The following is a 24,831-nucleotide window of genomic DNA, read 5'->3' as shown; positions in this document are numbered from 1 at the left end:
ATAACTTCAGTTATTTTTAAAATGTACATTTTTATTTTTTTTTATTTATTTTATTTTATTTTATTTTTTATGTGACAGAGAGAGAGATCACAAGTAGGCAGAGAGGCAGGCAGAGAGGCAGGCAGAGAGAGAGGGGAAAGCAGGCTCCCGGCTGAGCAGAGAGCCCGATGTGGGGCTCGATCCCAGGACCCTGAGATCATGACCCGAGCCGAAGGCAGTGGCTTAACCCACTGAGCCACCCAGGCGCCCCTAAAATGTACATTTTTAAATGGTATGTTTTTAAAATTTTTTCTGTTTATTTGTTGATAGTATATAGAAGTACAGTTGGCTTTGTATACTGACATTGTATCCAGAAACTTTGCTAAATTTATCGCAAGGATTAATTGAGATACTGGGTAAAACCTAAGCATACCTGTTGGTGGGAGCTCACTAACTCTGATCTGTGTGCTGAAGAACTGAAGCAGGTCAGAGACTCAGTAAGAAGGTGTGGATAGTGAGGAAAACATCAGACTAGGAAGGTCATTGAGCTCTGGAGGGAATGATTTGCCTGTTAATTACAGGAGGAAAAATCCCTACAGAGAGAAACAATAGGAAAACAAGAAAACCATCTAGAATAAACTTTGAGAGATATTCAAGAGAGCTGAATGGATTCTAATGTTGGTGCTGCACTTCATAGTTTGTAAAGCCCTTCCACATCTACTGTGTCCTTGATTTTCACTGCTCACCTATGAAATCACCACTTGTGAGGTCCTTATGCCATTTTCAGGGATAAGGAAAGGGGCTTAGAGAGTTAAGGGGCTTGGCCATGTTCTCTCCCTGAGAAAGTACTGGTAAAATAAGTTTCAAGCACATGACTTTTGACTTTATTACTTAGTGAGGAGGTTTTCTAACGCTATCAGATGGTAGCCTTGGTCCTAATGAGCTAGGCCATGGGAGCAGGAAAAGGTTATCAGGAAGATAAGTGAGGCAAGTGTTGAAATCTGTGTTTATAAGACCTTTGTGCAGAATGGGTTAGTGGGAATAGGAGGCAGGCCATCTTGAAGGTTGTCACCACGTTAGGCATGAGATGATGTAGGCCCTCAGGGAGAGAAGGGAGAGCAAATACAGAGGAAGGAACCACAGTGGGTCAGGTGCCCACTGGATCAGGTCACAGCTCCCCTTGAGCAACACATACTCTCCACTTAAAAGAGTGAAACATGGCTTGTGTTTACCCTCTCTTGGCTAATCTCATGATTAAAACCAAAACCAAATCAAAACAATGAACTCTTTTTCCCTCACCTGTTCCGCTAGACACTCCTCTGCCAGCTCCTGTTACACAGTGACCTTGGTAACCTTCAGGGGACAGCTCTACTCCAGCCCCCCAGAGATGGCCCACCTTGGTCTATCTTCATATTGGGAGCTCCATCCTTTCAGCCAATGACTCCCTTTCACATGGCTCTTGTGCAGTCTGTTCTTCCTCAGTGTGAGGCTGAACTTGCTGGTGGGTGTGCACAAGAATTATTTCTCTTTCCAAAACATGTTTAGATGCTGATCTCACCGGAGCTTCTCAAAGTGTCTGCATTGGAAAGAGCAGTTGCAGTGCTGCCCAAAAGCTGATGATCAAAGGAGCTCCAGAGAGAATGACTCACTCAAGACCACACAACCAGTCAGTGGCCCAGAGGAACAATTCAAGGCCCTAGTATATTGTCCTTTCTACTCCATCTTAAAAAAAAAAAAAAAAAAAAAAAAAAAAAAGAGTTGGGGTGTCTATAGCTTGGACAACTCTGAAATTCCTTATATGGGGTCAGTTTTGCCTCTCACAGAAGCCAATTGTGGACTTGGAAGATTTCCATATATCCTAGGCCTGAATGAAGTACCACCTCTAGAGACTTCTCTCCTTCCTCTGTCTTCCCACCCCAGTAGAGAAGCCTGGAGCTGGGCAGGCAGAATGTGGCAGCTGCAAAGACCAGATACAGTGAGGGCAAGGAGGGCAGGAAGGCTGTCCTCTAGGGTCTACAGCTGTCCTCTACAGCCAGCTTCCTCTGAGTCCTTCCTTCCTGCACCCCAACCCAGCTAGTGTCTCAGTAGTATCTTCCACATCCTCTCCTCACTGGTACAAGCTGCTTCTCTACATGAGACATAGTTTTCCTCTGGCATGAGCCATATATCTGCCCCGAAACAATCAGGTGGGGAGGAGAAACTGAAGCACAAATGGGTGGCCTGCTTACAAAAGGCTCTCTGTCGAAACTGCTGAATGCATGTCTCTCTGGGCCTCCAGCTACACCATCCCTTTGCCCAGAGACACTTCTGAGACATACCTGAATATCCAAGAAATGTCTCCTCTGAGGCCATTGAACATGCTGGAGAGATCACTAGGCTTAGACACCTTCTATCGAGCTTCCTTTCTAGAGGCATCCCCACTCCACCCAACTTTTGAGGCCCCAGGGACACTCTGTGGTGGGTGAAGATGGAAGGGAAACTGCCAAATTTGACCTAAAATATCTGATGGTACTAACATTTATTGAGTCCTTATTATATGCTAGATGCTGTCAGATGCTTTACATATGCTATCACATTATCTAATCTTTAGAATAATCCCAAGGTGTTCTTCAGTGGTTTACAACTGGTTTACCTCCCAGGAAACATTCAGCAATGTCTATGGCATTTTTAATTTTCACAACTGGGCGGGGGAAGTAGGGCAGATGGTGGGTATAATAGGCATCTGGGATATATATATATATATATAAATACATACATACACACATATATAGGCATATATGTAGAGGGAGGAGATTATATATATATATATATATATATATATATATATATCCTCTTATAATAAAGAATTATCTAGTCCAATCTGTCAATAACACCAAGGCTGAGAAGCCCAACTGCAACTTACAAATGCTTAATGAAAATCTGGTGTCAAAGTAGTGAAGTAGCTTCCCCAAGGCTCTTAAAGGTAATCAGTGGCAGAACTCTGCTGCAGTCCATATCTATCTGTTCTTTTAGTTACAAAATGCTCCCTTTCCAGAGCAACTGACCACCAGGTCCTATCTGTCCTGGGAAAGAACAAATGTCGTTGTCTCTGACTAAGCAGTCAATTTGCATTTGCCTGACCAGCAGCCCAGTGAGCTCAGGGAGAAGTGCGTTATAGAAGTATGAGCCACTGCCTCTTCCCTCCAGAAATCTGGGATCTCAGAGCAGGTATGGTATTTGCACATGCAGAGGCCTTTTGAATGCCAGTGTACTACCAAGAAGCTCATGGGAATCAGAAGGACTGTGGGCCCTGGTGAGGATCAGGGAATGTCTCCTTCATGGAAGAGCAGGGCTAGAATAGGTCCTAGAAGGCCTGGTAGTGGGGTTTCAGTACTATGTGGAGAACTGGGATCCTATACCAGGGAGAAATGAGCCTGCTCCGGGGCCAGGCTGGAGAGGTACTGTATTGTGATGGGTAGACAACAGATCATAACAAAGCACCACCATTCCCCTGACTCTCTTCTCTTGTATCTCTTACTTCATGATCTTACTCTTGCTCTGCTTCCTCTCATGACTTTCATCATAGTCCTAACGACCATCTTATTAACCATTAGCTTTAAAAATGGGGAAAAGAAACCATTTTTGCCAAGTTGCTGAGGTAGAGTAATTGTTCTCTATGCTGTTGCCACCACCTGGCCCCTAAGCAGTGATTAGAGAGAATATATAAGCAAAGCATGAGCTAAAGATCATAGGAGCAGACCTAGTTGGTAGGAGTAGAATTCGATTCAAAGAGGACATAGCACATAAGCCTGGTGGAAGATACTTGAATAAAAGGCTAATGGCTAAGAGGAAAGCAGAAACTGGATCTCAAGAACTAGCTGGTTCTGGGCAGAAAGGGGGAAGGGGAAGGGCTAGGGAGCAATATCTTGGAGTGATATAGCTGATGGTGTTTCAGTGAAAGATGCTGCCAGGGACACCCTTACCCCTCCCTCCCTGCCTTCTCTGCAGAGGTCGCCAGTTCTGATATTTCTTGAAATAACATTAGTGCGGTAGACTCCCCAGCTATTAGAGAGGGAGGGCAGTCCCACATGCAGGCAGTGCTGCTCTTTATTTCAAGTGTCCTCACTGTTAATGGGATGTGGGGTCTGAACACATGTGCACGCGTCTCTGTGCATGTGGCAGCAGGAGGAATAATCCCAGTGAATGTCAATGAATAGACAGGGACAATGAGGTACAGTGAATGAATGAATTGTAAGGCGCCTTTCATGAGGCCTGAGTGACAACTGAACTCCAAAGGAAGGGTGCCAGCGGGAATGGTACCCACATCCAGAAAATTAGAGAGGACTTCTATGCCTGACAAAACAAGGCTGCAGAAGGAGCTGGAGTCCCTCCAATTAGCACTATTACCAGGCAGATAAAAGCAGGAGGAAGGGCACACCCTTGGTGTGGGATCATCTAAGAAGATCAGGGCCAATTCCCAGAAAGAAAAGACTGAGAAAAGTAGGGGACTTCATCTTTACTCTGATGACATTTGGTGGGGTGGGGTGTGTCTGAGGGAATGAGAACATCTTCCTTGGACAAAGGGTCTTTTGCTCTCCTCCTGTGGTCAGTAGAAGTTCTACTCCTTGGGATGGAAGTTGGCTGGTGAATGGGAAGCTCAGTGCTGATTATAGTAATTTCTGAGGCAAAGCTAGGTAGGTATCTGCCGTTTTATATTTTCCTAACATCATCCCACTAACATTTCTTTTTCCAACTTCTTTGAGCCTCTCTGGCTTCCCTCACTCCTTCACTTAACAGTCATTTAGCTGACTATGTGGAGATAAATCAAAGTGTGAGTCTTTGAGAAGCCAAAAGCCTAGAGGGGTTGTAGACAGGTAAAGAACAAGTGACTTGAGAGAGAACATGAAATCAGTGCTGCCATAGCTTCAGGTCCTCTCTTGTGAAACCACGGACAAAGAGGCAAGAAAAAGACAAGAAGACTTCATGGAGGAAGCAATATTTTTGTGGGACCCTATAGAGTGGGTATTCACAGGCTGAAGGCTTGGGTCACAGGGGCAAGTTGTGAAAGAAATTCTAAACTGAGCCAAGCAAGCTAGGCTCTGAGGGTATTATGTACTGAGGGGTATTTGGAGGAAATGGTGAGGAACCAGTGGAGAAGTGGGGAAGAGAACTGGAAAGGGGGGCTGGGACTTGGGTCATGTGGAGTCATGAATGAGAGTGCAGGTCTCTGAGAAAGGAAATTAAGACAGTTTTTCCAAGGGGAGAACCTGAAAAGGATTTCAACATGAACTGATCAGGTCTGCATTTTTGCAAGGTAATATCTAGGTGCTGCAGTGTAGAAGATTGATCTGAGCTAGAAGAAACCTAAGAGAGGAAGTTGTTCATTCATTCATTCATTCAGTGAGCATTTATTGAGCCCCAACTGTGTACCAAGTACTTTCCCAAATGATACAATGGTGAATAAGACATTTCAAGGGACTCACATTTGATGGTATTATTTCTACATTTCTTTCCTGAGGCACACCAGGACACTCCTGAATGAACAGAGGGGGTTTCACACAATTCTCTTATTGCCAGCTTCCCTCCAGTCCCAGAATTCCCCAGCTTTGCACCAAGCCAGAATTGGAAATAGACACACATAACTCTCTGGGAAATTTCCAGGATGCTGACGAGTCCTGCTGTTTTGGATCTTGTACAAGATTCTAACCCATGAGATAGGTAGAAATGGAGAAAAACGTACTTTTAGGACAGTTTTCCCACCTGAGGTTGATGGAGTTTCGTATCCCTCTCCCCTCCACCCTTTAACTTTCTGAGTGAAAATCCTCCAGAGTGGAAGCTTCAGAGTGAAAATTCCCAGAGAAAGGCCCAGTTCTTAAACCATTTTTTTTGTTTTGTTTTTTTAAAACAAATACCAGATTTATACTCACCTTCAATCCTGATGTCTGGTCCTGGGGACCCCTTTAACAGTTGTTCACTCTTCAAACCATTATATGTTAAAATGTATAAAATAAGACAAATATATCGCAGGATTATATTGTTTCTTGATAAACTTCAGGTATCTTATGCTTTTTTTTTTCTTCTTTTTTTGTCCTGGTGGTGGTCCCAGGGTAAGGGATAGGGGTGTGGCTAGTAGCTTTAAAGACATTAAAATGTGTTGCAGTCCCATTTCTTCTACCTTGCTCAGATGCGCTCAGCCGCACACCTCCTTGCTACTAAGCCCTGACTTCTTTTAGTTAATAACAGCTCACCCAGCATGTGATGCCTGCACAAAAGAAATCAGATCTCCATAACCAACAGCTATGATATAATCTTTGCCTTCATCTCCACTGCTGTTACCCCACTGTACCATCCCCCTCCCTCACTCAGCTCCCGCAGGCTTTCCAGTCACTGCATTTACATCACAATGAAGGCTCATTCCCCTCTTCCTGCTGCTATCCACTTTCCCTGTTTCCTCCTTCTTCCTCACTGGTCCATTCTCTTCCCCTCCCTCCTGGTTTCCCTTCACCCTTGTGGATCCCTCCCCTCCCACATCCACTTAGACCTCTCCTCCTATTCAGGCTCTTGCCCCACTTCCTGCTCACCTCTCTCTGGGTCTGCTTGAAAGCAGGGAATTGAGGAGGTGTGGAGATGGGAGCTAACAGATATGATGAATTCTTCCAATTCTTCCCTCTCTCCTTGCAAATTAACTCACCTCTCCTCCACCCTGTTCTTTGTCCTCCACTGTAGCCTGACAGACACTTCCCTCCACAGTCCCAAGACCTGAGTGGTAAACCATTTGAAACACACATCCAGCCATTCTTTCTTTATTTTCTATTGAGTCAGCCCAGGGAGCTGCCCAAGGAGGAGCCAAGGGCCAGGTCAAGGTGTTATTGAGGACTAATTCAGACTTTTTTTGTGCTAATCCCAATTTCCTGACTAGATAAGGCCACCAACCCATCTGGGTTTTACTGAGACATCCCTTGTTTTAGTACTACAGCGTACTATCCTAGGAATTTCCAGTCCTGGCACAACTGGTCTCTTCACAGAATTCTCTTCACAGAATGGAACTCAGAGTATAGATAACCTAGAAAATCACAGCACCCATATAGATGTTGAATCCAGTGCACACTCGGCTCCATCAGGTTGTGTCATTCAACTGTACTCTTACCCTGCAAGGAAGTCTAACATACAAACCTGCAGATTCCAACACACCTGCAGATGGGTACCAGACACTCAGACAGGAGACCACTCAGGCACTAGTGCTACACAGAGAAGCTTTCTTCTCTAAAGCATGATGGAACCAAAATTGTCATAGCTGTGTTCCAGGCTACCTTGTGTGTTCTGGGGGTGGCAGTTAGGGATGAAAACGTTTGTAAACTCCCACTGTATAGTGTTTTCTGGTGTTCCAGCTTGGAAAGGGTAGCTCGTGGAACCCACAAACCATAACATAGAATATGATTTTTTTTTTTTAGAATATGATTTTTAAGCACATGCTTATCCATTTATTCAACAAACACATATTGAGCTCTGGGCTGGGAGAACAGTATATAAAAGTCTCATGATTTATTGAGAAAGAGGTGTGAATACAGAAGACATGTACTGCAGTGTAATTAACACTGTTAGAAGAACAAGCAGAGGGTGTGTTAAAGACATAGGAAGGCCTCCAGTGGAACCCCTGTCTCAGGAAAGTCTCAGGAACTTGGGCCTAGGGAGCAGCATGGGAAAACCTGTGGAAGAATACTATACATCTCATACTACATATCTCAAGTCAGTCAAAATAGATGGAGGGAAGGGTCAAGGGAGGGAAGGCAGCAGTGCCAGATAATATGGAGATACAAAGATAAACAGTTCTAATCATGAAGGCCTTCTATACCATGGTAGGAAATTCTCATTTTGTTCCTTGGGCAATAGAGAAGCCTTGGGAGAGGTTGGAAAAGAGCAAATAATTGATATGCCAAGGGAAGTATGATAGAAACTTAGACTAAGGGCAATGGAATTGGAAGGAAATACTGGTTTTCAGGAAAATCACTAAGAAGACAGGAGTTGGTAATTGGTCAGTTATAGGGGTGGGAAGAAGGAACAAAGGGTTTTGGGCTTGATCAAGTTTCTCAGGGTCAGATTTCTGGCTTGGTCACAGCTGTACTATTCTTCAAGACTAGGAACCTAGAAAGAGGGGCTTGAGGAAGGTGGGTAACAGGAGAGAGAATGGTGAATTTCATTTTGCATATGTTGACTTTGAGATGTGGTGGTCCATCCCAGTGAAGATGGCTGACAAGTATTTGGATATTGAAGTCAGGGGCTCAGAAGAGAGGCTTGGCTATGGCTATGGACACAGATCCAAAATCCATTACTATGTGGATGCAGCTTTAGCCATCAGAAAGGATGGACAAACCAGGAGCAGAAGATAGGTCCAGGATGGAACCTGAAGAACACCAGTCTTTCAGATCACAAGAGGGAAAAGTGACAGAGAGAGAGAGAGATGCCAAAGGGGTAGGAGGAAAGCCAAGAGATCACAGTATCATAAAAGCCAAGGAAAGAGTATCTCAAAAGGAATGGACTGGGGAAAAAAACCTGAACAAACAAACATGAAGTGACTGAGAGATCAGAACTGTTTGTAACTGTTAAAAAGTTGGATTTACAGGACGCCTGGGTGGCTCAGTTGGTTAAGCAGCTGCCTTCGGCTCAGGTCATGATCCCAGCGTCCTGGGATCGAGTCCCACATCGGGCTCCTTGCTTGGCAGGGAGCCTGCTTCTCCCTCTGCCTCTGCCTGCCACTCTGTCTGCCTGTGCTCACTCTCACTTCTCTCTCTATGACAAATAAATAAATAAAATCTAAAAAAAAAAAAAAAAAGTTGGATTTACCAACTGTTAAAAAGTTGGGCTGGATTTACCACCATCCCTGGAGAGCATCTCTTGTGGATTATCAGGGACAGAGACCAGGCTTTGGTAGACAAAGGAGAAGTACGAAATGAGCAAATGGCAATAATGAGTATGGTCTTCTCTTTCAAGAAGCTTGCTTGTGACCAGGAAGAAAGGCAGTAATTCGTGGGGGTGGGGGGGGGGGGGATGATGTTTAGGAGCTGCTGTACTGCTTTTGAGTTGGCAGACTTCTACATGTGCAAATGCTCATGAGATGGAATAATAGAAAGCCAGAACTTGGAGAAATAGAAGGAATAGAACATAACTATTAGTGCCAGACCCCTGAGAAGGTTGAAGCTGATGGAATCATGCCATGGTTAGAAGGATTAGCCTGATGTGAAGACATTCCATTGTGACAGGCACAAAGGAGGCAAGAATCACTTCAAATGTAAGTGAGCTTATGGGTTCAGGGAATTGAGGGAGTTTGCTCCCAGTGCTTCTACTTATCTGTGTATTGTAGAGATGAAGTTGCCTTCAAGGAGTAAGATGCAGAGGTGGTACAGGGCTTACACGTTGAAGAAGTCTTAATAGATGTGACTTGAGAAATACAAAAGGCAGCAGTAAAAGCCTGAGCTTGTTAGGAGATCTTTATTCTTTGGTGTAGACACTAGAATCCAGGCTCAGAAAGAGTTTATCAATTTAGTTGGCAAAATCATTACTCAGGAAAACACAGTTTTCCTGTGTTTTACTCTTTTACTCACAGCGCAGAGTAGAAGATGGCAGGGAGGGCTGGATCCAGTAAAGGCAGAGAAGCATTATGCCTCAGATGGGAGGAAGCAGCACAAACAAAGGCATGGAAAAGGGGAAGGACTAGATGGGTCCCTGGGAGCTGTTAAAGGTGTTAGGAAGGAGGTCACTCTAGATGTCAGATGCAACTCTGAGTGTCCATGACCCTGAGTACTGGGGCCAGTCAGAAAGAGTGCTTAGCTGGTGAAGTTTGTGGTTGTAGGATGTGAAGTGAGAAGGCAGATTGAGGTTAGATTGTACAGGACTTTGAATGTAAGCTAGATCTATCATTTTCTTTATTACATGTTTTCTGTATTTCTGTATTTTATGTTTGTTCTGCTCACTGCTGTATCTATAGAGTCCTGATAGTGACTACACATAGTAAATGCTCTCCAAATACTTGTGAATATCAGACAAAGGCAATGGTACTCCCAGCAGCTCACCTCCACAGTGGCAGATCTCTCTACCTATCCAAGTTACTACTGATACTTGACTGGGAGATGACACTTAGCTGTGCCTGCCCCACCATGAATTTCAATCCTGCTTTCACCGTTCTTGCCCCATGACTAGGCTGTATGAGGCAATAGTCAAGCTCTGGCCTTTGAACCAGAGTCCTGGGTTCTAGTATCTAGTCCTGGGTTCTAGCTGTGACCCCTGGAACTCTGCTTATAATACCTGTCCAGGGTTGTGGTGAGCACAGATGAAATATGAACCCAATACAACAGTTATTTCTCCAAAGAAGACTTATAGACAACAAACACATGAAAAAAATGCTCCATATCTTTTGGCATCAGGGAAATACAAATCAAAACCACAATGAGATACCGCTTCATACCAGTTAGAATGGCTAAAATTAACAAGACAGGAAACAACAAATGTTAGCAAGGATGTGGAGAAAGGGAAACCCTCTTACACTGTTGGTGGGAATGCAAGCTGGTACAGCCGTTCTGGAAAACAGCATGGAGGTTCCTCAAGAAGTTAAAAATAGAGCTACCCTATGACCCAGCAATTGCGCTACTATATATTTACCCCAAAGATATAAATGTGATGATCCGAAGGGGCACTTGGATCCCAATATTCATAGCAGCAATGTCCACAATAGCCAAATTTTGGAAAGAGCTGAGATGTCCATCGACAAGTGAATGGATAAAGATGTGGTATGTATATACATGATGGACTCAGCCATCAGAAAGGATGAATACTTAACATTTACATTGATGTGGTTGGAACTGGAGGGTATTACATTGAGCAAAATAAGTCAGTCAGAGAAAGATAATTACATGGTTTCATTTATATGCACAATATAGGAAACAGCATAGAGGATCATAGGGGAAGTGTGGGAAAACTGAATGGGAAGTCATCAGAGAAGGAGAAAAACCATGAGAGACTCTTAATTATAGGAAATAGAGTTGCTGGAGGGGAGGTGGGGGGATGGGGTAATTTGGTGAGGACATTAATGAAGGCACATGATGTGATGAGTACTGGGTGTTATATGAAACTGATAAATTATTAAAAACTACATCTAAAATTAATGATATACCATAAGTTGGCTAATTAAAAAAAAGAACCCATTGCAAAGGTGATGAATGTATAAGGTCTCACACAACCCATGTATCACTATAGGTAAAGCACCTGTGTCCCTTAGTTATTTCCTAGTTTCTTCCTGTTCCTTCTTTCTTTTTTTTTTTTTTTAAGATTTTATTTATTTTTTTGATGGAGAGAGACAGTGAGAGAAGGAACACAAGCAGGGGGATTGGGAGAGGGAGAATCAGGCTTCCCAGCGAGCAGAGAGCCTAACATGGGGCTCGATCCCAGGACCCAGGGATCATGACCTGAGCCGAAGGCAGATGCTTAAGGACTGAGCCACCCAGGAGCCCCTGTTCCTTGTTTCTTATAATCAGTGAACACTAAGTGGCTGAGAGGAAAGGATGGGAGCCAAAAGATGCCCTTCCTGACATCCTCATCCATGGCCGGGCCCTCATGGGAAGAAATACTGGCTGATACCTAAGGTGACCATATGCCCCAGTTTATGTCTGTTGTCCTGGTGTAAAGGAGATACTAGTGTCTCCTTTCACTTTTAAAAGTGTCCAAATTATATGATCCCCCTACTATAGCCTGTGCTCTGTTTATAGCTTCTGTGTTCACTGGAAAGCTTATGTTTGCAAATCAGTGGCTTTACTTGGACACAGAGATAACCAAGTCTGGCTGGCAGGTTGGCTAAATAACATGTTTATGCAACATATGTATCTCATTGGCTATAGTCACCCCATCTTCTAGTTATATTACCCCAAGGGCAGAGAATGGGAGCCCTTTAGCCAATATGGCAGGATGGGGTAGGTATTAAGGGGAGTTCTCATACCCTCTACTCTCTTCCACCTGACTATAATATAAAAGGTTATAGTAAGCAAGTTGTTCAGGGGTGTCCTTGAAGGACTCTGTGTATAAGGGAGTTTGGGCCAGACTTCTTTGCCCTGGTTTTGTATTTTGAGAGATTAGCTCGATCTGAGAAGCACCTAAAAGGTTTTTAAAGCTTTTGCAACTTTACTGGGGCAGGGACAATATTTTATACTCCTGACCCAAACTTTTAATATCTGGCTCTTTCTGACATTCCAGAAATCTCTCTGTTAATTTCATGAGCCCTGAATTGGGAAGATGGAAGTGGGAGAGAAAGGAAAGGAGGGAGGCAGGAATGAAGGAAAGAAGATAGTCTTCTCTTACTGAAGGCAACTAAGATTTTCCTCAGGGCCTTGAGTGGACAGAAAGGTTGAGGGGATCAGGAGACAGTTTGGGAGAAATGGGGAGTTAGAAATTATTCAGTTGAAATCTAATTAAAATGCTCACCTAACTGAAATTCACAAGGATTTACCCAGCATTTCCTCAGAATATAAAACAAGGTCCCTACCCTCAAAGAGCTTACAGTGATAATTCAGGTCAGACTATGATTAATACAATGATAGAATACAAAGAAAATATCATAACAGTTCTCAAACTTCCATTTCCTCTGAAAGGCCATTAAAACACAGATTTTTGGTCCCCAGAAGTCAGCGTTGGGATGGTTTGAGAATGTGGATTTCTGACAAGGCTCCTGATGAAGCTGTTGCTGGTGGTATGAGGGCCACAATTTGAGTATTACTGCTGAAGAGGATCTAGAGATTCACATACCTCAAATTTATGTGAGAAACTCCACAGAGGAGGCAACATTTGAGGTGGGGCTCAAAAGATAAATAGGATTTGGGATATCAAATGATAGCTGACAGTTGTTGATCTTATGATAAATGGGGTGCTGTGTCTAAGTGCTCTACTTGTATTTTTCATTTAATCCTCAGAGATATTGGATGAAGTAGGTATGGTTATTGTCCACAAAGGCACTGAGGAAATAGATGATCCTGTGTGCTTTACCAGGTCAAAATAGTGAAGGGACGCAGCATAGGAGATGTTGTGCTGAGTTCTATAAGACCCCCTAGGTCTCAACTTCTGTTCTAAGCCCCCCAAGAGGAGCTGCCATGTGCCCAACCCTCCGCTCCCCTAGAGTGCAGGGAATGGACCTTTGTGGTTTTGGATTTGATTTCCTAGTAGGGAATAAGACTGGCATTGCTTCCTTATGACACAGCCAAGGAAGGCCATGGGAGGAAGAGGTGCTTGTCCACCTTTCCCTGTGATGTAGCCAAGGTCAGCGAGGTCATTCCTGGCAAAGGAAAGTGTGTGTGGAAAAGCACTGACTGGCAAGTTGGGGAACCATAAGCCATTCAGCATCACTGGAGCATGACAGGGAAGGAGGGACAGGAGCAAAGCTGTAGTAACTCTCAATTCCCAGCATCTCCATGTAGCACTTCAGAGTCTCTTTAATGTTTAACACTTACTAGAAGGTATCACAGAGGTGATGAGGAGAGTAATGAGGGATTTAGGAACAGTCATGGCCCAACCTTATAGGATCCCTGGGCTTTGGAGAGAGGTTAATTATCTCACTCTCAGGACCAGTGACAACGTCAGACTCCAGGAGGGCAGAAGGATTGCCTTATGCTCACCAGAGGCTCCTTTGCAAGATGTGAGGTTTCAAGTTCACTGACAGGAACACCCTCTGGAATAGAAAGCGGGGAGGTTGAGAAGTCAGGGTAGAGGTGACAAAATCAAAATTCCCCAGCCAAACACATCCAATGGTACTGAGAGAACATTAACTCCCAATACATGGAGACTCATCAGGAATGGTCACAGGATTCCCTTGTGTATACGGATCCTAACAGATAGACCATGCCTTTGAACACATACAAACACACTCAAAAGCACAGACATAACTCCAAATCTCAAAAACCACAGTTGTTAAGGGACCAGGCTGAACTCTTCAAGCCACTCTAGGTCATTTCCAATGTCCACAGTCAGGAATCTGAGCTTGGCCCTCCACCAGGGCTTTCCTAATTCCAATCCCTTTCTGAGTACCAAACCTTCCAGATATCTTCCCTGCCCCCCAGAACACATTTGTATATATTGGATATACTCATTGGGTATAAAAGCCAGTCTGTGGTAGAGATGAGGGGAAAAGGGAAGGGGAGCTTCTTTAAGACAAGAACATTCTCCCCCAACTTCATCCACCCTCCATCCTCCTCTCACAATTCCCTATATTCTTTAAGAGTCATTGCCTTCTGTTATAAGGTCTTCCTATTCAATTTCCCAGTTGGTGCTCTCTCCCAGGGGTCTTGTAGATGAAAAAGACTAGTACTCTGCCTGCTTCTTTCTACTCTGTCTTGCTACCTTTTGTACCTTTTCACACTCTCACACCAAGCAAACTCAGGAGCTCCAGTTTTCCACTGATTTTTTGTGGAAAGGTACTACTTATAACCTAGGTTCAACTTCTGTTTACAGCTGGTGATGACCCATGAAGTCACAGGTTGCTGGTATATGGCATATGGCATGGGGGGCTTGATTTCACCTTTTGTCTGACTCTTGATCTGAGGATTTTTAAAGAGTATCTCTCAGCATAGAATAATTCCACTCTAGCCCTTTCTTTTCTCCTGTTTAACAAATATGTAAGTGGGAAGAACACCAACTAGGGAACCAGGAAGCCAAGTGTCTAGCCCCAGCTCTGCTCCTACCTTGCTGTGTGGCTTCAAATAACCCAAACTCTTTGGGTATCAATAGCCTCTTACTGTGGAACACTGAAGCAGTACCCCGGGGCTTTAAAAGCTTTTTCCCTTCTACTGTTCTATCTATGATTTGTTACCAACTGGTTTCTCATCCTGCTTGCCCTGGGGCTTCTGCCCCCTTAGGAGGGGTTTCATGAATAGGTAATTAGATGTTTGTCTCTGTGATCCTCAAAGCCATCTCACTGTCAGGTGGCCCTTTCCCTCCCCCTGGCTCCTGGGATGCAATGGAGATAGCTCATCTGTCCTATTTTTCTCTGACCAAGGAACCTGCTCTGGAGAGTGAAGAGAACCACAGTATGGAGCTGGGGATAGGTGAAGGAAGAATCAGATTTTTGGTGAGGTGGAGCCACAACAGCATTCCACAGAGTCAAAAATCCTCAGGGAACTTGAAGACTCTCCCATCCAAATCAAGATGCTAGGTTGTCTAATTTGTCAAAGGCTAATCAGGTGCCAACTTTGGTACCTGGACCAGGGCTGTCATGTAGCTAACAGTGTGTCATCACCCCCCTTTCCTAGACCATGGCCCACATTGCTAATTTATTACAGATTCTTTCCTACTGAACCTAAATTTGGCCCCACAATACTTTAGGCAGCCACAAAGATGGCAACTAGTAAAAACTTGTTTCAATCACTGTCCAAGACCTTATTGGTTCTGCCCATCAGTCACTTAGATGCAGACCTATCTTCAAATCCACCTTTCCAGGAGGTGCCCTACTCAGTATGTACTCTAGGATGGTAAGGGTTTGGCAGGAAGGGGGGCTATCTGACCCCTGCATTCTGGCCTCCAAAGTCCTAAGTGTCCTGGGTTCCTTAGTCTGACCAGGTGAGATGGGAAGGAGCCTAGCAAATTTCCCAGACCTCCTCTGGATATCTCTCTCACTCTCTTATTTAAAATCAGAGTCACTGTTCTTTGGATGCTGCCTCCTTCACCAGGGGAAGTGGCTCTCTTCACTGGGTACTGCCCTGCTCACAGGGGCCCTTGTTGCCTACCGGCACCTGAGTCATAAATGTGGATGAGGCTTGCCTTCTGCTTTCTCACAGGGGGAGCAGCTGCTGCACTAAAAGCAGCAGGGTTAAATTTGCATGAGCTTTGCATGTAACTGTGGCTTTATTTTTGGAAGAGAGAAGGGCAGGTTGGGATTGGTGGGTAATCATGTTCCTGAGGAGAAATGTCAATCATCACAAGCTGCCCACCGGGATGGAGGAAGGCTCTGCCACAGCTGAAAGCTGACGACCTGCACACAAAAGGCTGCCAGGCAGAATGGCTTTTGATTCCTCCTGAGCAGTGGGAAGCAGAATTGCTTCCGATTGTTCACCCCAATGGAATGACTCAGCCTGCCAGTGATTTCCCTTTCACTTTCTGCCTTTACACAGACCCAAGTGCACTTAATTGAGAGCTGCGTGGGCTTCTGCTCCCAACCCTCAGGCCACATGCTCCCCCTCAGATCTCAGCCACTCCTCATGCTGCCCACACTCCCCCACCCTCTTCCTCCTCCATTCTCGCCTCCTTTTCATTCACTGGTTTACTCAGAAAATATGTACTGATCTTTGCATGTGGAACCAAACCAGGCATCAGCCAACCAAACTTTGGGGACTTGCAGTCTGAGCTGAGATGATTAACCTGCCCCAGCCCTGGCCCCAGGCCCCGACCCTCATCCAGAGCAGTAAATGGGAGGAGAGGTCAAGAACAGGAATACAAACACTGGAATTCTAGATAAGAAAAGATGAATCAGTCAATATACTGTGGGTGGAGGTGGGATAGCAGAGGGTCAGGGGGAAAGTCATCTTGAATGGGGAGTCTGTTAACTCTGGGCACCTGCCCCATTTTAATTCCAGAGAGACCTCTGCTGGGGAGCTGGCTAGGGGCCCACCCACCAGCCACCCCACAGCCCCCGCCCCCTCCTGCCCCTGCTGGCAGATGCCACATTGCTGCTCTCACGTGTCTATAAGCCCCAGCTGCCCTCTTGGAGGCAGAGAGGCAGGCAAGTGGCTGTGGCAAGTCCCCATGAATCCAGCCATGCCAGCCACAGGGGAGTGGGAGGGGGAGTAGGGGTGGTAATCTTTCCCTAAAGACCCGCTTTTTTTTTTTTTTAATGTAGCTCATACACAATGTCACATTAGTTTTAGTTGTATAATACAGTGATTTGACAAGTTTATCTATACTCACCACAAGTATAGCTACCATCTGTCACCATACACTGCTATTACAATATCATTGACTATATTCCTTATGCTGTGCCTTTTATTCCCATGACTTATTCATTCCATGACTAGAAGCCTGTATCACCTACTCTGCTTCACCCATTTTGCCCACCCCCATTCCCCTATGGCAACCCTCAGTTTGTTCTTTGTATTTATAGGTAAAGACCTGCTCTTTTAACTTCAAGACATGAGAGGCTTTAGTTCTAGCATCTTTTCATACTGACTTATAATTTCACAAGCATTGGTTTAAATTCATCCCCTATGTACCATTTTTCTTTCTGGGGCCAAGCATTATCAAATATGTGATTTCATTTAATCCTGTGAATACCGGCTCTGTGAGCTAGGTATCAGCTGTGCTCATCTGACATATAAGGAAATAGAGATGCTGGAAGGTTAAATCTCATGCCAGATGACAAAACAGATCCATCAATCTGTGATCCTTTGCTGGAGTCCTAATGCCATAATGCAGGTAGAACATACCTAATTGAATGGTGTTTGATGATTCCTCCTGTGGACACACAACTGTGCAGGTGCAAGTCCTGTCTTTGAGGACTTTGCTTAAATGAGCAAAGAAGTCCTAGCAGGTAGTCCAGAAAGTGAACTGCTTGTTTATCTCAGAGCTGGGGTGAGGCAGAATTAGAACTAGAACTCAACTTTCTTGACTTCCCACCAAGAATCTTCCCATTATAGAACTCTCCCCAAGAACAGCAGTTCTCTGCATTTTGGGGCTATCAACACCATGCAGACAGAGAAGCAGGAGGGAAGACTATGAAGACAATGCCAGAAAGAGGGTAACCTGACAGCCCAGACAGCATCTTCTGCCAGGGTATCTGGTGTGGGTATATGTGCGTGTGTGGGGTGGGTGTCTTAGCTCAGGCTGCTATAATAAAATACCACACACTGGGGGGCTTAACGACAGACATTTATCTCCCATAGTTCTGGGGACTAGAAGTCTAGGATCAAGGCACTGGCAGATTTTCTGGCTTGCAGATGGTCACCTTCTTGTTGTATTCTTACTTGGCAGGAAGAGAAAGAGAGAGAATAAGAACAAATGAGCAGAGCAAGGTCTCCGGTCTTTTCTTGTGAGGGCACCAATCCCACCATAAGGGCCCTATCCTCATGCTCATTGAAACTTAATTACCTCCTAGTACTATTAGTTGCATTGGGGGTTAGGGTTTCAATATGTCATTTTTATGAGGGACACAAACCTTCAGTCTGTGATAGGCAGACAATACAGTGAGAACTTTTACCTCACTTCCATACAGAAGAATAAATATTAAGAAGTACTCATGTACTGGGGGTACAGAGAGCTGGCTCCAATTCAGCAAACTCCTGCCAGTCCCTCCTGTATTTTCAGTTAAACCAGTGCTGCTTTTTAAGCTCTTTATTTAGGTGTACTTGTCTGTTCTCTCAACCAGATCCTTAAAAACAGACACTGCCTTATATTTCTTTGTCTTGGCCAAAAACTTGGAACAGGACTGGGAAATGAAGGAGAGGGCAAACTTACTTTGCCCCAAGTGACCTGTTGACTACTCAAAGTCTAAAAGATGGAAATTTGGATTGAAACTTGATTTGGATTCTAGTTTTGAAGACTTGGTTTCCTATCTACCTGTTGTGGGATCTCAGTTTAAGTCATATATTCTCCCTGTGCCTCGCATTCCTTTCCACAAGCTTGCTCAGTAAATCCTGTGTTCCCTGTGAGCTGACTTTATTAAAATCATGTGTTGAGCACCTACTGTGTTCTTAGCACTGTGCTTAATACTATGTAGGATACAAAGAAGCTTCAGCCTATCCTGCTTTCAAGAAGTTTAAAGATAATTGGAGAGATAACCATTCATCCCTGAAAGATTCAATAGTGTAAGAGCTGTCAGTAGGCCTTGAAGGTTGAGTGCTTACTGAGTCAAGCACTGAGTAGCAACTGTGGGCCCAACAGAGAGGTTTCTTGTGGTCTTCAGGTCTTCCCTAGGGCCACAGTAGCCAGGCCTGGAAGAGGGCCATATTCTTCCTTTGAAAGGAAGCTACAGTTTCACTGCCAAATCAAATTCCTTGTGAGAGGCCTTGCCCCTCTTCTTCTCAGCACCCAACACGTTGCTTGGCATGTGGTCCACCTTGAGAAACAATGTAAATTAATAGCAGTGTGAAGTTCTCCAACTTCCACAGACAGAACTAAACATGAGGATGCACAGATGTGGTTCCCATGGCTAAGATTCAAACTTATCCTATACTGGTGACATCCCACCAGAAGGAAGGAGACAGTTGCAATCAGATCTCTGGCCCCAGCCCAGCAAACACCAGCCATTCCTGGAGGCAGGTCAGCTCCCCATCTGTGGCTGGGGCCCATGTGGAGCCTACAGTGACCTCTGCCTTCTCAGTCACTATGCCGACTGAGTGATCCTCTCTGAATGGTACAGTACTGTCAGCCCACAGGATGGACTGTCATTTGTATCAGGTAGCCTTACACACACACACACACACACACACTCACTCACTCACTCCCCACAGCCCCTCTTTACACTAGCGGCCTACATACAGCCCCTTCCCAATCTGGAAACTGGAACCTAGTTGGTCGTATCCCATTGGTAAAATGGGAATTTTGAGTCCAGGACTCCCTGCTCTGGGCTTCCATGTAGCCTCTGTGTAGTAAAGGAGTTGGGGTAAAGGATCTCTGAGGTCCTGCTATCTCTAGCATTCTGAAACTTTGACCATGGAAGATGCTGTCCTCATTGTCCAGACTCTATTACCTGCAGCAGGATGACCTCTCTGTTTGGTCAAAACTCCTTTACCGCCCTCCCCCATCACAGAGATGCTGCCTCTCACCTCTGCTCTGCCAGTGGCACCCTCTTAATATCAGCAGTGTGCCACTTCCTCACCCCAGGGTAATATGGTGAAGTGTAAATTGGGGTCACTGCTTCACTCTTGCTGCCCTCTTGTGATTACGTACTGGCCAATAAGGATCTCAGATGTCACCTCTCCTAAAAACTAGACATCTAAGACTCAAAGAAAATAAATCCTAGAAAACTTCCCACCCATGTGGAGAAGTAGTTATATACAAGAGGATTTTAGCAACAAAATGGAAATACCTGAGTAAAGCGCAATGAATGAATGAATGTAGTGGGATTACTGCACAGCATGTAAAAGAAGGAACATGAACTGGTCCCAGATATATCACGTTGAATAAAATAATCAAGGTTGCAGAATGATACATACAGCAGGATACCATTATATAAGGTAAAGATACATGTGGTATTCTTTATGTAAAGAATATTTAATGATTTTAAAAAAAGGTACACAGGAAATCTACAATAGGGATTCTCCCAGTGAGAGAGCTATGGGGGAAAGGAGAGAGAAGAAGTAATGCGGATTTTACCTTTGAGATGTTTTATTTCCAAAACAAGTAACATTTTAACAATTGTCAATTCTGCACAAGTTACTTAGATTATTTTTATAGTATTTCGATATTTTACAAATGGGTTGAAATTAAAGTTAGTGGACAAAGAAGGCTCTAAGAGTGACATGTCAGGTACCAGAGCAAACACTGGTGAGATACCTTGCCTGGAGGGAGCCTCGTTCATTACAGTCTAGGTGGCTCTCTCCTCCAAGGCCTGCTGCCTTTCACCTCTTGGACCGTCTCTGAAGCAGTTCCAAAATCTTTTCAAGTCTTAGAAAGCAGGGTTGCAAGACCCTGGTGTCTGAGCATGGGACGGTGGAGTGGAGGAGGAGGTGCACTCAGGTGATAGGAAGTGAGACTAGACAGTTTCTCTAGTTTCACTTCCTTTCCTTGCTCCCGTCTCCCCAGACCCAGAAGGGAAGCAGGGAGTCATCAATTAAGTCAGTAATCTAAGACAAGCAATTTGTTCCTACCAGAGTCTCCAGTGAGCACGGGCTTTGGCATCTCCATGGGACGGTGCCAGGCCGAGTGCAGAGATGCCCCACAGCAAGGCAGTGGGTTCCTGCTGGACCTACCTGCAGGACCACTCCCTGGGCAGTGACTGGGCAGGGAGGAGAGGCAGGAGGGAAAATAACCCTTCAGAGGCTGAGCATGATGATCTTATGAGTGACCGCTCCAGACAGGGCAAGGGGAGAGGAGGCAGCGGGCATAGATCCTCACTCTTCCAGGCCAGAAGTCTGGATTCCAGTGGGCAAGGCCATAGCTGCTTTTCCTCGGGGTTTGGGATGGGAGGGTGAGTAGTATTCTTTCTCACCTTCGTAAGTACAGACAGACCCTTTTTCAACTCCATGTCTCCATCTCCACATTCCATAAGGGGGATCAGAGAGAGATGTCACTCTGGCATGAGCCCTGGCTTTCTTTGGGAAAGAGAGTGCAAAATGGCACAGGGGCGGAACAGCTGTGCTGGGAGTAGAAGCAGCTCAGAAGGGAGGGCTTTCCAAGATTCCAAGGTCTTCCTGGTTCTGTTGTAGTGGCCATACTGAGGGCAGGCAGGGGGTGGGGTCAAGTAGGGGACAGAGAGGACTGGCCTGGTACTGGGCGGTGGGGAGTCTCCTGAATACCCTGGGGCCATATTTTAAGAAGTATTGGCTAGGGGGTCTTTTTCTCCCAGATGTTTTTGGCTGTTCTTTTCTTTTCTTCCTTTCTCCAAACCTGGAGTCTAATTCTTGCTTGACTCTTCCTGGAAAGTCAGTAGGCAGTCATGAAGGTCATGAAGGTCGCTATGACATGCTCAGTGAGAGGTTCTGAGGCTCTTTTATTTTTCCTCTCTTGTCCTCTTCCCTCTTTCTTTCCCCTTCTTGAACCTCTAGGATCTGCGTGATTGCTTATTTTTACCCCAAGTACGTACAGTAGTCTGGGCCAGTAGGATTTGTTTCCCAGGAACACAAATGTGCCTCTGTGCCTTGTCCTTCCTGAGTGCATAGATAGCAAGGCTGGCAGTGGTGGGTGGGTGGGAAGACCTAGGGTTTGGGAACTAGGATGGCTCATAGCCACATTTTCTGTGATGCTCTCTCCAACTTCTTAACAGAACAAGTCCAGACACTTAAAAGTAATTAGTTTAGCTTCAAGTGTATCTGGGGATAATATCAAACTTCAAAGCTTTTCTCTGAGTCAAGACCTAGGAAGTGGAGAGTAGGGATCTGGGTCTATGGGACAGGAATACACTCAGAGGTCACCATCCTGCACCCACTCCTCTCCTGTGCTCCCTGGCATCATTTGTCTTCCTCCTCTCAATCCTCTAGGGTGTACCACAATATTCATGCATCACAGGTCATTCACATTGCTGCTTATGTGAACCAAGAAGCTTACCTCTTCCTAAAACCTTATTGTCATCTTCCCAAAAGGGAAATGAGGCTATGGCTAGAGGCCATGGACCCTGACTTCTCCTCTAGTCTTTCTCTTCCCAATGCCTGGAAAATTACTTTGCTATCCAGGACAGGAGCCCTAACATCTCCCTGCATGTGGACAACAGTAGAATTTTTGCTTCTTAGGATCTGAAGGCCCAGCTAAGCAAGAGATGGCTGATGTGGGGGTGAAAAACACATTTTGTCATCGTCAACTGGTAAATTACCAGAGGAGTTCCAAACTTCTCAGTAATATCACTGGAGATTGGGATGCAGGAAAGTTGCATCCCAATGGAATGGAGGGCACTAGTTCTGGAAAATGAGGTGAGGCATTGAGGATAACAGGGGATGATGAATGCTGCAGAAAACAATGATAGATACCAAAGAAAATGCCTGCCATTTATGGGGTGCCTATTATACACTGGGCATTTAGTAAATGTACCAGTCCTGTTAGGTTATTTCGGTGTCTCATAAACTTCTCTTAATAATCCTATGAGGTAGGCATAACTGTGTTTCCTTGATTCTAAGAGACCATCAATTTAATAAAAACATTTCAAAGAAAACATACATTGCTTTTATGCCCGATGTGTTGTTGTGTTGTGTCTCTACTAATGGAATTAGAATGCACTTATTCATAACATAACCACTTTACAGTTCAGGCTAAGAATGCAAGTTTGAATTCAGGCCTTCTTATTCAGCATATGAGGAGTCCTGTCTCCACTGTGCACATATAGTGCTCTGTAACCCACCTGGGGCTTCTTTCACAATTTAGGATTAATGGTTCAAATTAGAGCAGAATAAAGAATGCAAGGTTTTGGGGCACCTGGGTGGCTCAGTGGGCTAAAGCCTCTGCCTTTGGCTCAGGTCCTGATCCCAGGGTCCTGGGATCGAGCCCCACTTCGGGCTCTCTGCTTGGCAGGGAGCCTGCTTCCTACTTTCTCTCTGCCTGCCTCTGCCTACTTGTGATCTCTGTCAAATGAATAGATAAAATCTTAAAAAAAAAATTAAAAAAGAATGCAAGGTTTCTTCTGCACTTCCTATTCTATTAAACTTATAGTTCCCCCATCATCTATCTTTTATCTAAGAAATACTCCTTCACAATGCATGGCAACAACACAGATTTTCCCAGCTTTGAAAGTCATGTGACCTATGCTTAGAGATTTGTCCAAATTTGCAAATGTGCTGATGTTGACATCCCAATATATTCCTCTGTGTGGTGACTGGCAAGGTTGTTGTTACTTTCAGCATTGGTTATAAAATGTATTCCTATTACTTTTTTTTAACTTTTAAAATTCTAATTCCAGTATAACGTACAGTCGTGATTTAACACTTACATACATCATCTTTTTTTTTAAAGATTTTATTTATTTATTTGACAGACAGAGATCACAAGTAGGCAGAGAGGCAGGCAGAGAGAGAGGGAAAGCAGGCTCCCTGCAGAACAGAGAGCCCTATGTGGGGCTCGATCCCAGGACTCTGAGATCATGATCTGAGCTGAAGGCAGAGGCTTAACCCACTGAACCACCCAAGTGCCCCTACATCATCTTTTATGAGTAAAATCATATGCTATTTGTCTTTCTCTGGCTGACTTATTTCATCTAGCATAATACTCTATAACTCCATCCCTGGCATTGCAAATGGAAAGATTTCATTGTATTTTATGGCTGAGTAATAGTCCATCATATGTATGTACACGTGTGTGTGTGTGTGTGTGTGTGTGTGTGTGTATACACTGTTTTTCACATTTTCTTTATCCATCCATCCCCCTTGGGCTGCTTCCATAATTTGGCTATTGTAAAAAATGTTGCAATAAACATAGGGTACATGTATCCTTTTGAATTAGTGTTGTTGTATTTTTAGTGAAAATACCCAGTAGTACAATTCCTGGGTTGTGCATTCCTATTACTTTTAAAAACATTTTAAACTTAACATTTGGGGGTACAATTATTTCCCTTTTCTTTCTCTTCTGAATCCTCTTCAGTCAGGCCTTTGTTTCCAGCCCTCCACCCAAACTGCTCTTGTGAAGGTCATTGACAACCTACCTCCACATGGCCAGACCCACTGATCAACTCTCAGTCAGCAGCAGCAGCACTTGACACCATCCTTATGGAACAGTTTCTTTCTTAGTTTTCCTCCATCAATCAGAGCCTTCTCAGTTTCTCTGCCTCATTCCTCCTCACCTTCTGACTTCCATGAACCAGTCCTCTGACTTCTCTTATCTTCCTGCCTTCACTTCTGTAGTTATGTTACCTAGTTGCATAGCTGGCTTCTATAGTAAACAGCTTTTACATGGAAATCTGCATCTCTCCACCCATCCTACTGCCTACTCTACAGCACTCCTTGGATGCCTAAGAGGCTCTGCAAACTTAATGTCTTAAACCAAGCTCTTATTTTCCACCCCCACCTCATCCTAAACTGGCTCTTTTTGTGGTCCATTGTATCTCAATAAATGACAACTTATGTCCTCTTGTTGCTTGGATAAAAATATCGAGGTCATCCTTGACTCCTGTCTTTCTCTCATTCCCTGCATCCAGTCCTGTAGCAAATCCTGTCAGCGGACTTTAAAATTACATCTAAAATGTAAGCCACTGCTACCACCCTGACACATCTATGTTAG

The 24,831-nt window shown here is 44.5% G+C and overlaps 1 protein-coding gene across 2 annotated transcripts in view; it reads left to right on the top strand.

Annotated features, from left to right (window-relative positions):
• Positions 1–24,831, top strand: part of LZTS1 (leucine zipper tumor suppressor 1) — a 51,711-nt gene that overhangs the window by 16,732 nt on the left and 10,148 nt on the right. The gene's annotated exons all lie outside the window — the stretch shown is intronic.

This window comes from Lutra lutra, chromosome 2 (assembly GCF_902655055.1).
Source record: "Lutra lutra chromosome 2, mLutLut1.2, whole genome shotgun sequence".
Lineage (NCBI taxonomy): Eukaryota > Metazoa > Chordata > Mammalia > Carnivora > Mustelidae > Lutra > Lutra lutra.
Note: the sequence above shows the minus strand (reverse complement) of the source record. Positions and strands in the feature narration are given on the sequence as shown.